Source organism: Malaya genurostris, chromosome 1 (genome assembly GCF_030247185.1).
Source record: "Malaya genurostris strain Urasoe2022 chromosome 1, Malgen_1.1, whole genome shotgun sequence".
NCBI classification, from domain to species: Eukaryota; Metazoa; Arthropoda; class Insecta; order Diptera; family Culicidae; genus Malaya; species Malaya genurostris.
Window position 1 is genome coordinate 138042252 of NC_080570.1, and position 20988 is coordinate 138063239.

A 20988-nucleotide genomic window follows, 5' to 3' on the forward strand; every position below is an offset into this window, starting at 1 on the left:
CATTCGATAGCGAGCACAATGGGTCTTCCTCTCTCGCTCACTTCCACCGGCTCATTAACGCCGAAATGGCTTTATTTTTTTGATTGTCACTTTTAATATAGATGAAACGAATCATTCACTTATGTGTTTGTGTGTGTGTGTGTCCACGCTATACCCACCTGCAATCCTCGTCACATCGCAGAACTTCGGACGCAACTCGATGGCGATAAGCCGCAGGATGCTCTTCTTTTTGTTTTTGTTTTTTTTTTGCGGATTGCTTTCTAGTGCTCAACTCTCAACGCGTTATCGGAGGCACGTGTAGCACAGCTGGTGAGGCAATGCGCATTCTTCGACAAAAAAACCGGTTCTAATCGGTCAGCACAAATGGCTTTCGGTTTAGTTCCGCAATGTCCCGCATCCCGTCGTGGTGGTCACGATAACGGCTGTGACCTGGGCGACTATTGTGATCTACCGACAGTGACGGATTGTGCGTGGTTTTGATCTTATCGAAAATTTGTTTTCCTAGAATCATGCGTTCTCTTTGATGGTTTAATGTCTTAGGAATTTATACTTACATAGCTTCGAAAATATGTTGTTACCCGTCAGTGTCAGTGAAGCAGGAACTGACGTGATGTGCGTGAATGACCTTTCGTCCATTATTCCATCTATTATTTCGTTCGTGTTTCGCACTTTGCTTGAATAATGGGTGTGTGTTTGTTGATAATGGCAGAGAAATATTTCCGCTCGGAATACTTCCAAGCATTTAATCGGGCCTACAAAAGTCTAGCTTAATCCCCCTATCGACAAAATGAAATTTAGAAGATTGCTCGGAAACGCTAAAAAAAATCGGGGCGTGTATCCTGTTTCTTACTTTTTTGAACGAAATTCTTGATACACAATCACTCCAAAACTCATACTATTCAACGCCGAGTATGATAAAATGTCGTAGTAAAATTTCAAGTGAAACAAACGGTTGTTCCCTAATTGGTTACAAATTTGGTTTAAAGTTCGACTGAGAGTGCTGCAATCAAAAATCGATAAAACATCTTACTAAAAGCTCATCATGTCCAATTCATTTGCAAGTTCAATTCGTACAGTTTTAAGCAAAAATATTCACTCTAGCTTCCGTTTTAATGAATGCGAATCACCAGGCTTTTTATTTGACCACTTCCAATAATTTTTTTATAACCTGAAGATTCCTTATTTTATAGGGGACATTAGCTCTTTCGCTATGAATGATATAAGTAACGGCTCGTGCATCGCGAAAATCCAAACTACTCACACACTGAAAACGTTGAATATGATCAAATTAACTATCACGAACGCAACAAGAACGTTGACTGGATCAAAGAGAAACCGAAGTTAAGAGGCCGTAAAAATATCGAAAAGAGAAACGTGTTGTTTTTAGCTCTAAGTATCGATGAAGTATTCCCGGGTTGGCGGTTCAATGCGTACGACACTGGTCTTACAAGGCAGTTGTCATATGTTGGAGCCCCGACCTGAAAGGATTCGTAGTGTCAGTAGGATCGTAGTACTAGTCATGAGATGTTTCTGTACACTAAGAATCGGCTGCGGAGCCTGTTGGAACAGAAAGCCCAAATTCCACAAAAATAGTGTAATGTCAAGACTTTGCTTTGAGCGATGAAGAATACATATCCAGCCTGATTGCGACATTTTTCCAAGATGTCGAAAGCAGGGGTGTGGTGACTAAATCTTTCGACGATAAGCAAAACAATTTGTCTGGAGCACGTCATTTTCTACGCAAGTTAGCCTGCCAGAACGGCATCTCTCTGGTAATTGGACCGTATTTTCCGTAATGGCAAGACACCAAATCCCGCTAAAATAGAATAAAACCATTGTGTATCTTGCGGAAAGGCTTCACATGATTTCCTGATTCATAGTCCCGATTGCGATTTATATTTAGTAATTTAAACTTCCGAAAAATATGCCATACAAAATATTAGTTTGTAAACTTATACAGCTAAATGTCTTTCTGAAATATTAAAACCGCAATCGGCGATTTTTACAATGAGTGAAATTATTCAACAAAGTAGTTTCATTAAATTTTGTGTCCGGGATCAATTGTATGATTTTATGTCGCGAGCAAGTGTTTTTGATTGGTACAATTTGTTCAAAGAGTGTCGAGAACGCGTTGACGACCAACCACGTCCACAACGGCCATCAACATCAACTGATGATGAACACGTCAATAAACCCAAGAAAATGGTACTCGAGAATCGACGATTAACAGTCAGAGACCTTACTAGGATCGTTGGAATATCGGAAGGATCAGTAAAAACCATTTTGAAAGTTCATTAGTGCCTACGAAAAATGAAAGCACTGCATTGACTCTTCGTGATTTTTTCGCCAAAAATTCAACCGATATCGTTCCGCAACCACCGTATTCGCCAGAGTTAGCTCCGTGTGACTGCTAGCTATTCAGTAAACTCGAACGATCGCTTCGGGGGAACCGATTTGAGTCAATTGAAGACATCAGACGTGAATCGCTTCGCGCACTGAAGGCTATTCCGGAAATTGACTTTGACAACTGTTTCGGGGGCTCGAAAAAAACATTGGCACAAGTGTATTGGGACCGAGGGGGACGAATTAGATTTGAAAGAATAAATAAAGAATTTTGAAATTATGATCAAAGTTTTGCTATTTTTCGCTCACAGTAGTATGAGTTCAGTGGCTCGGATTTTCGCGATGCGCGAGCAAAATTTTCCGTGTTCCAATTTAACGTGGAACATATCATTTATCATCGATATCATTTTTATAACTAAAGAGCAACTGTCCTGTACAAAATAGAAAGTATTCAGGATTTTTAAAGCACGATAAAAAATGCAGTTGAAGTTTGGCAATTTTGGATGATAATACCTTTCGATAAGGTCATTTCGAGATCGATAAATTCGTGTTTTATTCGGAATGTATGCAAAATGAGTTATCTAGATAAGAGTTAATTTTGGATTTAGACCATGTTCGATGTACGTTTCTACCATGTCTAACTGCGTTTTAGAGTGTGTAATAACAAGGTTCATAGTGGCGAAATGGTACCGCGTATGTACGGAATGCATAAGAACGCAGGTTCGAGTCCTGTCTCTGAACGTATCTTTTTTTTTTTCAAAAAATCATCTTTTCTGTTAGTTTTTCATTCCTTTGGCTTCTCCAATATATGTTTCCACTCAGTCATTGCAAAAAAAAACTGAACTTAGTTATGGCGGCTTTACGTCAAACCAACTAAAGTTAATAGATCGTGATAATTAATACTTTAGCGCATATCTGAACCAGTAAACAAAAAACTTTTAAACAGCTAACTCGTACTAATCGACTAAATCTTCGATTCCTTCGAATGAATCTGCTTCGATCGAAAAAAGTAGTAGTCGGATGGTCCCAAGTCTGGACTATAACGCGTGCTAGGCCAGAGTTTTTCTTTCATTTTTATTTAATTAGTCTTTGTTCGAAGCCGAAACATGAGGCCAAGCGTTTTTTGTGATTAAATATTATAGACTCGTTTTTGATCTCATATTCTGATTGTGTTTTTTTTTTAATATGACCATATTGAACTCTTACTACTGTGGGCAAAAAATACACATGTGCCAACGTTTTTTTTTCCAATTCTCGAAACAGTTGTTAGTCAATTTCCGGAATAGCCTTCAATGTGCAAAGCGATTCACGTTGGATGTCTTCAATTGACTTAAAATGGTTCCCCCGGAGCAGTCGGTTGAGTTTGCTAAAATAGGTAGAAGTAAAACGGAGCTAAATCGGGTGAATACGGTGGTTGTGGAATAATGCAGCATGGTTCAAAAACCAAGAGTTGTCGGCCTTCTCTTACGAATAGCTTCACGCAAATGACGCATAACACTCAAATAGGATTCCTTGTTGACAGTTTGGCCGGTCGGAAGGAATTCGGAGTGCACCACACCTCGATAATCAAAGACAGCTGTCAACATTACCATTTTTTTAAAAATAACTATTTATTGGAATATGAGTTAAAATTAAATTATTGAGATTTTAATTGGGTGTTCAGCCACAAGTGGTGACTTTTCAGCCCTATTATAACAGTTCGGCTGAAAAGTTCGTATCGTTTAATAGAAGCACACATTTTTTTTGCCAAAATTCGTTTTTATTATTCAACATAATTGCCATCAGAGGCGATACAGCGATTATAGCGATCTTCCAACTTTTCGATACCATTTTTGTAGTACGATTTGTCCTTTGCTTCAAAATAGGCCTCAGTTTCAGCGATTACCTCTTCATTGCTTCTAAATTTTTTACCAGCGAGCATTCTCTTGAGGTCTGAGAACAGGAAAAAGTCATTGGGGGCCAAATCTGGAGAATACGGTGGATGAGGGAGCAATTCGAAGCCCAATTCGTCCAATTTCAGCATGGTTTTCATCGACTTGTGACACGGTGCATTGCCTTGATGAAACAAAACTTTTTTCTTCTTCAAATGAGGCCGTTTTTTTTTAAATTTCGTCCTTCAAACGCTCTAATAACGCTATATAATAGTTTCTGTTGATGGTTTTTCCCTTTTCAAGGTAGTCGATGAAAATTATACCATGCGAATCCCAAAATACAGACGCCATAACCTTACCGACCGATTGTTGAGTCTTTCCACGCTTTGGGTTCGGTTCATCGCGTGCAGTCCACTCAGCTGACTGTCGATTGGACTCCGGAGTGAAGTGATGGAGCCATGTTTCGTCCATTGTTATATATCGATGAAAAAAATCGGTTTTATTTCGATATAACAGCTCCAAACACTGCTCGGAATCATCAATTCGTTGTTGTTTTTGATCGATTGTGAGCTCACGCGTCACCCATTTTGCACAAAGCTTTCTCATATCCAAATATTCGTGAATAATATGTCCAAACGTTTCTTTGATATCTTTAGGGTGTCAGATATCTCGATCAACTTTACTTTACGGTCATTGAAAATCATTTTGTGGATATTTTTCACGTTTTCATCGGTAACAGCCTCTTTTGGACGTCCACTGCGTTCATCGTCTTCGGTGCTCATATGACCAGTACGAAATTTTGCAAACCACTTACGAATTGTTACTTCGCCCGGTGCAGAGTCTGGATAACACTCATCAAGCCATTTTTTGGTATCGGCGGCGCTTTTTTCATCAAAAAGTAGTGTTTCATCAACACACGAAATTCCTTTTCTTCCATTTTTTTCACAATAACAAAAGTAGCTTCACTCAAAATGCAATATCTCACAAACTAATGATCAGACAGCTGTCAAATTTATACACGTATCTTTTGAAGGTTGGTACTAACTGAAAATGGTATGGATTTAATTCTAGTGGCGCCCTCTCATAGAAACGATACGAACTTTTCAGCCGATCTGTTATATATGATTTGGTTATTACCATGAGGACAGGACATTATTTGCTGGGGAAATGGAACTTATATACTAACTTACTTACTTAATACAGAGAGCGAATCGATTCAATTGAAGATTGCATCGATGTTTGTCGGAGTCAACATTACCTTGATTTTTGACTTACTTTGACGTGGTTCATCGTCAACGCGTTGTCGACCCTCTTTGAACAACTTTTACCAATCAAGAACACTTATTCTTCTGGTGACATCGATCATTCGGATTTGAATATTTTTGATTTAATGCGTCGTTTTCGTGTACACATCAGATTGAAAAATGTGAAAGAAATTCTCGAAAACCATCCAGTTTTCAACTGCATTGCAACCATGCGGTGAAATGCCAAGAACAACTTGTAACTGACTCTGTGTGCGACGATGGTGGAAACCTACATTCAACCGATGTATCAAATAGGACAGTTATACCTTGAAGGCAACATTAATGAGCGATTTGGTATCATTTGGGAGTTTTGGTACCGCAAGGTTGAACGGTTTGAGCTAAATACACAAAGAATTTTTTTTTCTAGTTTTTACATTCCGCCTTCAACTCATCAGTGCATTAGCAGTTAATGTTGATCTGCTAATGCCACCTCGTTTTCGTTTGGTGTGTCATTGTAATTAGGTCCTAAATGCAAGTGTTTTGCAAATAGCATTAACTCTAAGTCTGCTTAGCGGTTTATATTGAACCACGTGGTGGCATTAGGGTTCATTTTCCTAGTTTCCGCAGGATCGTAGTACCAGCCATGCAATGGTTCTGTACGCTATAAATCGGCTGTTAACTTTGTTGAAACAGAGAGTCAAATTCCTCAAAAGAGACGATCCTGAGACGGTATTATCAGTTCAACATAAACTGCTAATGCATTGATAAGTCGAAGGCGACAATTTGGAACGAAAATGGTTTTCCAAAAAAGCATTAAAAATCATAAAACACTTTCAAACCGACAACTTTTGCCGGCCTCACTCAATTGTTTATGACCCGTAAGAGCGAAATCATTTGATTTGATTGGATTATGAATCAGTTCGAACGACAAAAAATTACAATCAGTACTTCACTGGCATGATAAATCTCCGGCCAGCTTAGTAACGAAATGGTCTCGAAACTGCGTCCATGAGTAAGCTAGGAGAACGTGCCCGAAGTCACATGCATCACTGGTGAAATGAATTGGTTTGGATTGGTGTTCGGTTATTTTAATTGGTACTAGTCAGCTGGAGCCGGCTATTTGCATAATTATTATCACAAGGAAGTCCATTGTGACCCGATATCTTTACTCTGTACACCAAATAATTGAGTTATTTGAATCAAGTAACTACAATTAAAAAATCATATCATCTATATCATCTTTAAAAACAAGAATTTTCCCGTTTCGAACCTTTTCGCCAAATCATGCAATCTTAATCTGCCAAAGATGAGTGCCATTGAATTAGCTAGACTTTACTCAACCATGACGAACATTGCCGTGGTTTTATCTGATAACTCGAATGCGCAATACGTCGGTAAATAATCGGTTAATTGCAGTCAGCTATTTTTTTCTCCGATGTAAGAACGTGACAAAGTGACAGTTGCTCGCATTTAACCCGTCGAATCTTTCACCTGACGAGCAGGATCAACGGTTGTGTTTACGGTTTTTATTCGGACTCACCATGACTCAGCAAAAAGCCGTGACCGGGCCAAAGGTACGCTTCGGGGAGATTAAATGGACTTAGTATTGAGGAGGTTTTTTTTCTGTCTTACTGAAGAAAGTTCAGTTTTTATTGCATCAGATTATTGAAACCGTTCCCGAAGTATTGGTAGCTGAAATCGATTTTCAGCCGATGGTGACTTCCACATACGAGCTGGTAGAATTGTGATTCATACAATATGATCATCAGGACATGATGAAATATGATATAAATTTGCAGTGGAAAAGTGCTTCGTAGAGTTTCATGCGAATTTTTCAATTCTAATGTTGTGCTAAAAACAAGGTAATCCGAAACCGATTGCGTAGAAAAAAACCAAAATATTCCAGCCATTTATAACTCACTAGGCACTCTCCATCATCCTGGAGGCTTCCGTGAACTTCTAGAGATAGATTCAACCTAAATTTAGCTTCCTATCTATCGGTTGGCTATCATTGAATGCTGTTGGCGTTAGTTGAATGATTGATGTATGCCCCTGTGCTGCAATCCACGGGGAATAGTCCCGGTTGAAGGCAAACATCAGATAAAACATCACGATACTGTCCGCTTTTGTTATCGTACAATTAATTACAATTACAATGCCGTGCGGGGTAGTACCGAGATCAGATGATATGATGACGTACGGATTCGGTTGTTGCTATTTCTGGAGTAGCGTCAACAGACGTCAGGAGTCCATCACCGTTCGTAGGAGTCATTTTGAGTGTAATTTGACGTGTATCGTCAAATTAAAAAAAAAACAGACTAGAAAAAGACTAATGATTGAAATAGCAGAAATGAGAATTTGTGAGTTGAACCCGTTACTTTATTTTAAAATAGCTTTGTATATTTATGTATTTTATTGCTTTATCTCGAAAACGATAACAGTTAATAAAATTGACCTTGAAATCTTGCGTTCTTTCGTAAAATTAAAAAGTAGAGCATTTGAAAAAATATTTCAATAATTTTCAAAAATCAAGCTTTTTAGAAAATTTTTACGTTTTTGGTTCATCATCTTTCCATTTTCATCAAGAGTGCAATGAATTCCATCAGTTATTTGCTACAACATATCTTAAAACACACAAAAAAAACTATTTTAATCCACCTAACGGTGTGATGATGGCTGTCTAGAAAACTCATATATTCATTAATGTTGATTACTGAGGCATTCTTAAAAAAATCATCGAATTTCGGAGATATTATGCTTCTGGTGATAGATCTTACGGAACTGATACACGTGGAAGAAATTCTCAACCACCGTTGAGTCTCCAACTAGATTGCAACACGGCGGTGAAATGCTAAGAACAGCTTATTGCTGTGATATGCGACGATGGTGGAAACATACATCCAACCGGAATATTTACGATATTTCAGACATGGCAGAAATACCTCGAAGGCAACATGAATGACTGAAAAAGGTCATTTAGGAGTTTTGCTACCGCAAGGTTGACCGGTTTGAACTGAACGCAAAGTTTTTCTTTTAATTTTTATATTTTGTCTTCGACTCATCAGTGCTCTAGCACTTTATGTTTATCTGCTAAAGTCGCCCTTTCTTAAACTCATATATTCATTGATTTTCATTACTAATATACTACATACTATTAGTTAGCTTGGGATTCTTCAAAAAAAAACTTTTCATCGAATCTTGAATAGAAAATAAATATTTTGGCATAAACTAGTACAATATTATACAATCGTTGTCAGTTTTAAGCCAATTTTAGATTAACTATTCCGTTCTCTACTTGGTCGCTTTGAATAACTGCCGGAAGATGTAGTCGAATCAGAGCAAAATTCAATTGCATTTTACGGGACCATGGGACCTTTCATTTGAGCCTAAGTTAGTGAAAATCGGTTCAGCTGTCTCTGGGAAACTGAAGTGAGTTCCGTTTGCTGAGATTTTGATTACTATTTCCGGTACTTCCGGACCCTGGAAGTTTGAACCTATGTTTGCCGAAATTGGTTCGTTGAGCCAGCAACTAACATAATCCACGAATTGAAATGGTTTCAAGCCTAATTTAGACGATTCTTTTCGTTTTTTTCCGGTTGACAATTTTAAAAACACTTCTCCTTGTGGTTCCGGAACCGAAGGCGGATTTGAATAAAATTTCAATTGCAACTTATGGGACCATAGGGCCTTTTATTTATGTTTTTTTCTATTTTTTGCGTTTTTGACCAGCCGAAATTTTATTTGGAACTAACATAACCTACAAATTGAAACTGATTTGAGTTGAATTGAGACAAATTTTTCCATTTTTTTTCATCTTTACTGTGGGAAGCGGGTCATTTCGCCGAATGCCATTTCGCCGAATGCCATTTCGCTGAATGCCATTTCGCCGAAAATCGTATCGCCGAAAGGGTCATTTCGCCGAAAAGGACATTTCGCCGAAGGGGTACTTTCGAATACATCATATTATTATTTTTTGTGTTATTATGCCTCCTGTAGACCTGATGTGGCGCAGCCACATAACCGAAGCCAAGATGGCTCGGCGGCATACAAACCTGCAGCCGCCTCATTTGCCCGGTCTACTCAAAGCTAGGTTTCTTTGCTTTAGTTAGGTCCGTACGAGCGAGGTCGGACAGCATACGAATCAAATCGATGCCGCGAAGCCGCATTAGATATTTTTTCACTTCGTAAACGGAAACCACATACACATACAGATACACCTATGTTATGCAATTGCGTTGATGGTTAGTGGCTAATAGTCAAAAAGTTTCCTTGGGAACTCTGGTCTTAGGTTCATGAATCTATCTTTATTCAAAAGTACAAGAATCAATATTTATTCAAAAAGTACAATTGTGATCATTTGTGTTTATTTTAAATCAATTCCAATTATAATATTAAGACAATTGCAGGAATCAGCGAAATGACCCTTTCGGCGAAATGGCTTTCGCCGGAATGACATTCGGCGATGTGACCCATTCGGTGAAATGTCATTCGGCGTAACGGCTTTCGGCGAAATGACCCTGATCCGTTACTCTGAATGACGGCTTGCAATTTTAAACACACCTCATCCCGTATATTCGGAACCAGCAGTCTGATCCGGATAAAGTTAAAAAAAAGCTCTTGAAATAATAAGATCTTCCATGCGAATCTTGAACAAATCGGTTCACCCATCTCCAAGAAAAGTGAATGCATATTTTTGTTACATTTCTGATCCCGACGATCTGAGTTGAATGGGATAGGACACTCGGTCCTCGATTCAGAAGACGGTTCTCACAAAAAAATTTCAAAATTTAAAATTATTTCACATTTGAAGAAAAAATTTACGTTTTCGACTATAAATTTTGATCGACCCGATCAATTTGAATGAACATTTCTCCACTTTCTCTTGCCATCCAAATGGTCTCCTGAACACGTGTTTGTTTGAGATAACTTTTGACACGGATTTGAGCTGGTTTTAAAAATATTCAAAGTATTGTCCATCGGAAGTCATATTTTTTCTACATCTACCTTGAAATTAATGGAACTATTCCTGAATGTTGTTCGCATCTGACTTCCGGTTCCAGAGTTATGGGGCAAAATGTTAAAAAAAAATATGCATACTAATTTTTCTCAGAGTTGGCGTGACCGGTTTTTACAAACTTAGATTCAAATGAATGGTCTTTTGATCCTTCGCAAAGCTTTTGAGTTTCACCTGAATCCGACTTCCGGTTCCGGAATCATAGGGTGATTAGAGTGAAAAATCTAATTCCATATTACTTACTCACTTTTCTCAGAGATGGTGTGACCGATTAGTACAAATTTAGATTCAAAAGTAAATGAATTATAGGGTAATGATTGTTAAAAATTGTATACCATCACTTAAAGGGGCGAAACAAAAAACTTTTAAAACAATTCTAAACTGCCTTCCAAACAGACTGATTTTGGCCATCCTGGTTCTCGGTTTCCGATTCCGGAGACACTGGAAATAGTGGTCATATTTTCCCAAATGAATCTCACTCCCTTTCTTCAATGAAGTTTTAAGTGATTTTCACACACTTGGATCCAAATGAAAGGTTACGGAATTCCTGAATTTCATCCTGATCCGACTTCCTGTTTCGGAATTATAGGGTGAAGTATATTGAAAATTTTATATCATTATATGAAGGACGAAACAAAAAAACGTAAAAAATCTAAATCGACATCAGAACTACTCCAACCGGTAGTCATTATAATTATACCACAGTATTATATATGATAGTACGATTGATATGAGAATGGCTTTATTACACCACTAGGTGGATTAAAACAGGTTTTTTTTTAATTCATTATAATTAGAGAAGTGTTGGCCAGCCAGGTGTAGGACGTTCCATTTGAGCGAATCTAAGCATGTTTTTACCGCCTGTGCAACATTTGGGCGAGCATTGTCATGTTGCAACATTACTTTCTGGTTTCCATCGGTGTGTTGAGGCCCTTTTTCATACGGTGCTCGACTCAAGCGCTTCAATTATCGTTGATAAACCTCTCACGTGATCTTTCCGCTCGTTAACAGTTGCTCATAATTCACCAAAATCAGCTAAAGAGTGATTTTTTCCTGGTTAGCAACACTGTTTTTGACAGATCACGCGTGAATCGTGTCTTGTGTCATTGTCAAACTTGTTCAGTTTGGTCTATAATTTAATAATGAATCGATTTACGAACGAACAACGCTTGCAAATTATTGAATTTTTCTATCAGAATTTATGGTCGATTATGAGATTAAGAGATACACTTTTTTATCGAAAAATTGTGTTCATCGACGAAGCTCATTTCTCGTAGCAAAATTGCCGCATCTGGAGTGAAGACCGGCCAGAAGCATTGCAAGAGCTATCAATGCATTTCAAAAAAGTCACTCTTTGGTGTGGGTTGTTGGCCGGATGGCGCTATCGCAAAATGAGAGAATTGGACATGCTTGACATGTGGTTCAAACAAGACGGTGCCACATCCCACACGGCACGCGAAACAATGACCAAATTGAGAGCCTTCGGTGAACAGTTTATCACGTTTTTGTTAGTCACGTTTTGGACCCGCCAATTGACCGTATAGATCGTGTGATTTAACACCTATGAACTATTTCTTAGGAGGCCATGTTAGGGCTCATGTCTATAAGGAGCAACCATTGACGCACTGGAAGCCAGTATTGAAGCACTTGTTTGTGAAATACCGGCCGATATGTTGGAGAGAGTGTGCCAAAATTGGACCTTGCACATGAGCCATCTGAAGCGGAGCCGCGGCCAACATTTGCATGAAATCATCTTCAAACATTAAATTATATTGATCGTTCTATCGATTTCAATAGAGATTTTATCAATTTTCTCAAATTTTATGTGTGTTTTCCAAAATCAAATCCTATACCTCTAAAAAAATAACCCTTTAGTACCACCATATACAGCGCATAACCTTCAGACGATGAATATTCCGAAAGGCCGTAACGGACTCACTTTTCTTTGCCAGTAACAATTCGATGGAAAATAAAAACCTTTTCTTTTGCACCGTCGAAGCAGTTGCACGCACGTGAATAAACGGATTTCGACGTCCCTTGGCTTCAATTCATACGGCACCATATTGTCAACCTTTTCAGATCATTTCTTTAAACTTTGTCAAATAGCTGGTTAAATGACTTCGAGTGATTTTTTTCCATCTTGCGACGGGTCTTGATCGACCAATATTCAAACCAATTCTTCATCTTAACACTTCGGTAATGCCACGGCTCGTTCTTCGTCTTACAAATCGAAATTGCCACTATGCAAATCGCTTCGGACTTGTTCGCTTAGCTAGAGCATGCTAACCATACTTTCACCAAAAAACTATGACTTACGACGGCTGTTGTCTTCATATTGAAATAACTCCTCGCAAAAACACGTCGTTACAAAACTAATTTCATTTTCATATTGAAAAAAGTATTGTTTTATGTACACTTCAGCTATACGATACATTGTGATTGTGAAACTGTATGACTTTCCAACGTATATTAGGAAAGGTAAGCCAAGATAGCATAAAGCCGCCGAGGCGACACCGGCTGAGTTGGCCACCGATCCGCTGTCGGAAGCGGCGGCCTCTTGCATACAAACCTGTAACCGCCTCGTTTGCCCGGTCTACTCAAAGCTAGGTTTCTTTGCTTTAGTAAACGGACTTAGTAAACGGAAAATACCACATACATTTGCTTGGTAGCTACACCTATGAAATTGCATTGATTTTTTTTATTCAATATTATAATATAATTTTAAGGCACACTGCTTAAGCTCTAAGATGCCAAGGGTATTTACTAATCTCAATTACGACTAACTTAAAACTAGAATAGTATCATTATGTAATGTAGCGGTAGCGGATTCTCGAGAAGCGATCGGTAGTGGCCGGTGAATTGAATATCGCATGAGGGTCTTCCATATGCCGTTGGCGAAGATCCATGTTGGCCGCATCCTTCGGTCCGTGTGGGTCCGCGGGAAACACCCCCAGGCTACGAAGGCCCGGCGGGTGGCCCGCGTGCTGGTTTTCGACTGGGGCGGCCTTCCGTGGACGATGATGGTGATGTTACGGAAGAGAATGAAAAAAAAAAGTAAATATTGTGGAAACGGGGTAAAAAGGGGATGTGGGAACAAAATGTTTGAAAACGATAAAGATCTAATTAGTTGCCATCGAGATGGTGAAGAGACAGGGAAGGGGTAACGAAAAAGTTAGTGACAAAAAAAGATCTTGTTAGTTCCAATGAAGATGGTGGACAGGGACGGGGATCGAGAGAATCGGGCGGATGTTAGTGTCGAAGCTGTAGGTGGAGTTTATACTTTCTGAGCGAGGGATAACACATTACACTTGTATATCAATGTGTTTAAGGTACTGGTATATGAGAAGCATATATAAACTATCCCGACTCGCCAACACATCCCGAACCGGAACCTCAGGCGGTCTACCTCGGGCCCTAAGGGATTCCAGTAGCTTCGACCTGGCGTCACGATACTCTACGCACGACCACACGACATGCTCGATGTCCTGATAACCGTCGCCACAGGTGCAGAGACCGCTCTCCGCAAGCCCAACACGCCGGAGATGTGCGTTGAAAGTGTAGTGATTTGACATGAGCCGCGACATAACACGAATGAAATCGCGACTCACGTTCATCCCCCTGAACCAAGGTTTCGTCGATACCCTAGGGATAATGGAATGTAGCCATCGTCCCAGTTCGCCATTGCTCCATGAAGTTTGCCAACTTTCGAGAGTTTTCTGACGAGAGATACTGAAAAATTCATTGAAGCAGATTGGTCTTTCATAAATATCACCTTCTAATGCGCCCACCTTAGCCAATGAGTCTGCCTTTTCATTGCCTGGAATGGAACAATGCGAAGGGACCCAGACTAACGATATTAAATAAGACCGTTCAGATAAAGTTCGCAAGTGTTCCCGTATTTTCCCCAGGAAATATGGGGGATACTTTCCTGGCTTCATTGCCCGGAGAGCTTCTATTGAGCTTAGACTGTCCGTGACAATGTAGTAATGGTCTTTGGGCAAGGTTTCAATGATCTCAAGGGTGTACTGAATAGCAGCTAATTCAGCAACGTAAACTGAAGCCGGATCATTGAGTTTGTGAGAAGCGGTGATGTTTTGATTGAAGATGCCGAAGCCTGTGGACCTGTTGATGTTTGAACCGTCAGTGTAAAACACCTTTTCACAGTTGACTGTTCTAAATTTATTATAAAAAATATTTGGGGCCACTTGAGGGCGCACGTGATCCGGGATTCCACGAATTTCTTCTCTCATGGATGTGTCGAAAAACACAGTAGAATCAGAAGTATCCAAGAAATGAGCACGATTGGAAACAAACGAAGAAGGATTAATATTCTGAGCCATGTAATCAAAATACAAGGACATAAAACGGGTCTGAGAATTGAGCTCGACAAGCCTTTCGAAGTTTTCAATCACCATCGGATTCAAGATGTCGCATCGGATTAGCAATCGATATGAGAGATCCCAGAATCGGTTTTTCAACGGTAAGACGCCCGCGAGCACTTCGAGACTCATCGTATGAGTCGACTGCATGCAACCTAAGGCAATACGCAAACAACGATACTGAATTCTTTCCAGCTTGATGAAATGAGTGTTCGCCGCGGATCGGAAGCAAAAGCATCCGTATTCCATCACGGACAATATCGTTGTTTGGTATAACCTGATCAGGTCTCCTGGGTGGGCACCCCACCATGATCCGGTTATTGTACGAAGAAAATTGGTTCTCTGTTGGCATTTTTGTTTCAGATACCTAATGTGACATCCCCAGGTGCCTTTGGAGTCGAACCAGACCCCGAGATATTTAAATGTGAAGACCTGAGCTATGGTTTCACCCCCTAGTTGAAGCTGTAATTGTGCTGGTTCTCGCTTCCTTGAAAATACAACCAGCTCAGTTTTCTCCGTGGAGAACTCGATACCCATTTGAAGAGCCCATGTCGACAAGTTGTCGAGGGTATCTTGCAATGGTCCTTGGAGATCGGCAGCTTTGGGTCCTATAATAGACACAACGCTGTCGTCGGCAAGTTGTCTTAGCGTGCAAGATGTGTTGATACATTCATCAATGTTGTTCCCGTAAAAGTTGTATAAAAGGGGGCTTAAGCATGAGCCCTGAGGAAGACCCATGTAACTGAATCGTATTGTCGACAAATCACCATGCGCGAAATACATGTATTTCTCGGACAACAGATTATACAAAAAGTTATTCAAAATTGGTGAAAGACCATGCTGATGCAACTTCTCAGATAGGATGTTTATGGAAACTGAATCAAAAGCCCCCTTGATGTCTAGGAAAACTGACGCCATTTGTTCTTTACGAGCAAATGCCATTTGAATTTCGGTTGAGAGCAACGCAAGACAATCGTTCGTTCCTTTGCCCCTGCGGAAGCCGAATTGTGTATCTGAAAGTAAGCCATTAGTCTCGACCCAATTGTCTAGACGAAACAGAATCATTTTTTCGAACAATTTCCGGATACAGGAAAGCATAGCAATCGGCCGATACGAATTGTGATCGGAGGCTGGTTTCCCTGGTTTTTGAATGGCAATAACTCTTACTTGTCTCCAGTCATGTGGGACAATATTATCCTCAAGAAGCCTATTGAATAAATTCAATAAGCGCCTTTTGGCAGAGTCAGGCAAATTTTTCAACAAGTTGAATTTGATTTTGTCTAACCCCGGAGATTTATTGTTACACGATAAAAGCGCAAGTGAGAACTCGACCATCGAAAAAGGTGTTTCGTTTCTGTTTGATGAAGCGACGCGCATGATTGTCTGTTCCGGAACAGAGTCAGGACATACTTTTTTAGCGAAATCGAATATCCAGCGGTTAGAATATTCCTCGCTTTCGTTTGTGGTGTTTTTGTTGCGCATTCGTCGGGCTGTGTTCCAAAGAGTGCTCATTGATGTTTCTCTCGATAATCCGTCTACGAATCGACGCCAATAACCGCTTTTCTTCGCTTTAATCAAGCTTTTCATTTTAGCGTCTAATGCCGCGTAGTTTCTAAAATTATCAGGTGTTCCGTTTTTCCTAAACTCGACAAATGATGAAGTTCTCTCCGCGTTTAATTCTGAGCACTCTTTGTCCCACCACGGGTTGGGGGGACGGATGTTAGTTTTCGCGCCGGGTACACGTTTCGTCTGAGCTTGAGTCGCGGTGTCGAGAATCAAGCCAGCCAAAAACGTGTACTCTTCCTCCGGAGGAAGTTCTTGTGTTGTTTCTAGATTCTCAGATATCAAATTTGCGTAGCATTTCCAATCAATGTTTCGTGTGAGGTCATACGAAACATTGATTGTTTCCGATGGTCTTAATCCGGTGGCGATTGAAATTACGATAGGCAGATGATCGCTACCGTGGGGATCAGGGATTACCTTCCACGTGCAATCCAACCGTAGCGATGTCGAGCAAAGGGATAAGTCTAGCGCACTTGGTCTTGCTGGTGGTGCAGGAATTCGTGTCATTTCTCCCGTATTCAAGATTGTCATATTGAAGTTGTCGCAGATATCATGGATCATAGTTGATCTGTTATCGTCGTGAAGACAGCCCCATCCCGTACCGTGTGAGTTAAAGTCTCCTAAAACCAACGTCGGTGCGGGAAGAAGCTCTATGATATCATTGAGCCGCCGATGCCCAACCGAGGCTCTTGGGGGAATGTAGATGGAAGCAATGCAAAGGTCCTTGCCTTTGATTGTAACATGACATGCGACAACTTCAATACCTGGTATCGAGGGGAGGTTAATGCGATAGAAAGAATAGCACTTTTTGATCCCCAAAAGTACTCCTCCATAGGAATCATCTCGATCCAGACGAATAATGTTAAAATCGTGGAGGTTTAAGGGTATTTCAGAAGTTAGCCAAGTTTCGCACAATGCAAATGCGTCACATTTCAGATTATTTACTAGAAATTTGAAAGGATCTATTTTTGGGATGATACTTCTACAATTCCACTGTATAACAGTGATTGTATCCGTGACCTCGGTGGGTGTCTTAGCCATCGAAGGATACGATCGCTGAAAGAAGGGGCCATTTTGCAGTCAACTGCTTCAAGAATGTTTTAACTGTAGGAATAAAAGCCATTATCAGGCTTTTAAGAGGTTCAGAAATATTGAAAGTAGACATGATCCAGTCCACAATATCAGAGAATTTAACAAACCCAGTATTTGGTAAATTTTCTGACTGATCTTTAGGGACTTTCGGGGGTTTTGAAGTCCCAGGAAGTGATGGAAATTCTTGCTCGGAATTCAATTTTCCAAGGCCTGGAGCTTTTCTCTCTGGTTTTTTGCCATCACTACCAGTTGTTGTAATTTTTCGAGACCCATCAGAGGACATCTTCGAACCCTTACTAGGGAGCTTTTGAAAACATTTATTTCTTCTCTTTCTGTATGATGAGCTAAGAGGGACAGCCGAAGATGTACCTTCGAGGGGGTCATCATATTCGCTCTCGTCAGTTGCCAAACAAGCGTACAGGTTTACTGGAGGCGTAGCACTCTTCAACATTTCAGCAAAAGAACGCTTTGAATGTTGCTTAAGTGAACGCCTCATCTTATCCTGGCGCAATTTGTACGCGGGACAATCAGAGAGGTCATGCGGCCCCTCCTTACAGTAGAGACACTTTTCATTGTCTCCACTGCAGGAGTTATCCGCATGACTCCCTCCACACTTTATACACCGGGATTTATTGCAACAATGGGATGCTGTATGTCCCAATTGTTTGCAATTAGTGCAGTTCATGACCCGCGGCACAAAAAGGCGAACAGGTAAACGAATTCGGTCCAGGAGGACGTAGTTAGGCAAAGCCGAGCCAACGAAAGTCACCCGATACGAGTCTGATGGGATATAGGACTTAGTGCCATCCTCAGCGGTCGATACTGAACGCAATTGCTTGCAGTCCAGTATCTTAACGTTCTTGAGTAAGGGGTTTTTAAAACCGCCTGCCCCATGCTTAAGAACGTCCTCGCAAGTCAGACTCGGATCGGTGATCACGCCGTCTATCTCGACTTCGCGAGCTGGTACGTATACGCGATACTCCCGCGTGAAATGCTCATTTTGAACGATCTCATTAGCCTGTTTTGCACTGGCTAACAAGACCCTAAGCTTGTCCGGGCGTACTTTTTCAATTTTTTGTACGGTATTGTATCGCGAGGACAGGTCTTCAGAAAGTCTTAGAAGATTCAATTTTTTACCGTTGGCTTTGGTCCGGATGTAAACCGCATATGGTCCGGCCGGGAGTGCAAGTCCATCGGGATAATTTTTTACACGAGATATTTGGCTATAAGATGATTCCATTTTGTCATCTGGAGGGAGGTCAGGCAATTCTGTGCCTTCTGTCATGGCACGGAAATGTGTCCGTGCGGGTAAATATTGGAGGACAAATGTAGTGGTATTGAAGAACAGGGGGAAAAAAGAAAAAGGCAAAAATACTTAGCTTTAGCTCTCAAAGGGTGAACGGCAGACAAGGCCCGGTCCTAGTCAATCGGTGGATATTCCTGATCAATAAAGTGCAAAAAACCTCCTAGAGGAAAAAGCACTTTTTTGCAGTCTCTGCACTGTACAATGGAATCTTATACGTTTTTTCACTATACACTGTCCAATGTATTTGTTAACAATATAGAAGCAGCGCCCAGCTGGGCGCTGGCTAACGGTACCACACAGTGCTTCTTTACACAACTCACAATTGACCTTGAAGACGGATTAATTCGAACTATCACTCGACCGCACTGATTCAGACAATAGAATACGAAATGACCTTGAAAGCGGAATAAAACAATTTACCGCACCACTGGAGAAACACGAACTTGCGTCCGATCAGCCCGATAGTTGCAGTGGAACTGAAATTGCATTGATGATTAGTGGCTAATAGTCAACAAGTTTCCTTGGGAACTCCGTTCTGAGGTTCATGAGCCAATCTTTATTCAAGAAGTACAATCGTAGATCCACAAAACGGGCGTTAACGTATTATCATTCGTTTGTGTTTATTTTAGATCAATTCCAATTATAATATTAAGACAATTGTAGGATTCGGCGAAATGACCCTTTCGGCGAAACAGCTTTCGGCGAAATGACCCTGATCCATGAATTCAACCTAGTCTTAGTCATTTGTATGGATAGTTTATGGTGAATCATCTGACCGAGTGTTTCGATGAAAAAGTTAAAATAAAAACTAAAGAACTAAAATCAGTTATCACATTTCACAATATGAAAAGGATCAAATCAACGTTGTAGAGATACATAGGACTACATATTAAAATCAAAGAACTGGAAGAACTCGTTGAATCACGTACAAACAGGAATTCTCATAGGAGGAAATGCAGATAATTACGTTATATATCTTCTTCGGGCGAACGATAGGAACGAAAGCATTTGGATGATTGATTGTGTTATTAAGGCGCTTGAAACAGACAATTAGTCGTTCGGTGGTTTCTAGTGGGTCACCTTATGCCTGGGATTTGCTATCGTTTCGAGTGCGGTTAAAACGAATTCCAAACTAACACAGTCGAATTCAATTGAAAGGAAGTAAAACACTCTTTGGACCCCGCGAGCACACGCAGGTGGTGCAAATTGTGAATCTATAATAAAAAATGGTGATATTGAATCCCCCCGATAGCAGATAAGATAGAACAAAGCTCGTGGAATTTCTCCGGTTAGTGTATTCAGACATGTGCGTGAATGATAGGCTCACGCACTGTTACAACAATGGACAAAAAAATTGTCGCATTTTAGATTGAAACTTTTCATCCTAGGCTTTACTAGTCAGCATTGTTCAATCAAGAACACGTGCGATCAAAATGTTCAAACTCGCATTGGAAGAAGAACTGACCTGAACAAAGGTTAGCTTCATTAAGACAGGTTATCAATTTTCAATTAGGCTAATTAACGAATTTAACTTTAACAGTCAAGCGTAAGTTGATCTTGACGACTCGTCGGTCAGCTGACTTCGACGGCTCCCGAAATAATCAGGCCAAAATGTTCCTGCCAATTTTGATAACCGTGTAGTCGCAGGTGCTTTCAAATCAAGCTATTTGGAACGTAAGCCAGACTACCGTCTAGCGAACATCTTGGCGCTACGCCGCAGCAAAACTTTCCGCTCCACATAATAAATTGCATACTTATTCAACCATTTCGATAAACTCTTCATCCTGCCTGCCTGTGGGGTTCCTGCCTCACCGGTGGGACATCATATGTTTCGAGATGAGCATCCATTTTGATATGGTCTGATTCGAGCTCCTGCCGTGAGTGGTTTCACTTTACTAACCGATAAACTATCCCTGCAATATCCTTCATCCCAGACTTTGCCTCGACTGAACAAAATGTCAGGGGGGTTCCAGCAGGGTGGTAGTCCTACAGACACAGACACAATCCAGTTTTAGAACTCAAGGGTGGTACGGCGAAGGATGAAACCGTTTTTTTTGTACTGCAAGAGAAAAATAATGAGAGTTGTACGTCAAAGCAATTGCATTAAATTTCGTCATGTGAATCACATGCGGACCGTGAAAGTTAAATAAAAAATTGCGGAACTGTAAACAAAATC

The 20988-nt window shown here is 40.4% G+C and overlaps 1 protein-coding gene across 6 annotated transcripts in view; it reads left to right on the forward strand.

Moving 5' to 3' along the window:
- The window catches only part of LOC131425902 (uncharacterized), a 215498-nt gene that overhangs the window by 153057 nt on the left and 41453 nt on the right, over positions 1 to 20988 (forward strand). The gene's annotated exons all lie outside the window — the stretch shown is intronic.